Source organism: Otolemur garnettii, unplaced genomic scaffold (genome assembly GCF_000181295.1).
Source record: "Otolemur garnettii isolate 467f Iridium unplaced genomic scaffold, OtoGar3 scaffold00060, whole genome shotgun sequence".
NCBI classification, from domain to species: Eukaryota; Metazoa; Chordata; class Mammalia; order Primates; family Galagidae; genus Otolemur; species Otolemur garnettii.
The window spans coordinates 10,669,205-10,669,525 of NW_003852455.1; positions in this window are offsets into that span (position 1 = coordinate 10,669,205).

The window sequence follows — 321 nt, forward strand, 5'->3', positions numbered from 1 at the left end:
TTTTTTGGTTGCAGCCATCATTGTTGTTTGGCGGGCCTGGGCTGGGGATTCGAACCCGTCACCTTAGGTGTATGTGGCTGGCGCCTTAGCTGCTTAAGCCACAGGTGCCGAGCCCCAGTTACCAAGACTTACATTGATTTCTCATAGGAGACCTAATCTGGAATAGAAAATGCAAATGAGGTAGTCTCCCAATTAGATAACCCACTGTCCTTCTCCAAAACTAATCTGCCTTTTATACTGTGGAACTGGTGAGTTTAATAGCTCTAAGATAGGAGTCCCCCATCTTTGTGTCTCAGAAGGCTTTGATATTGGCATTAATGT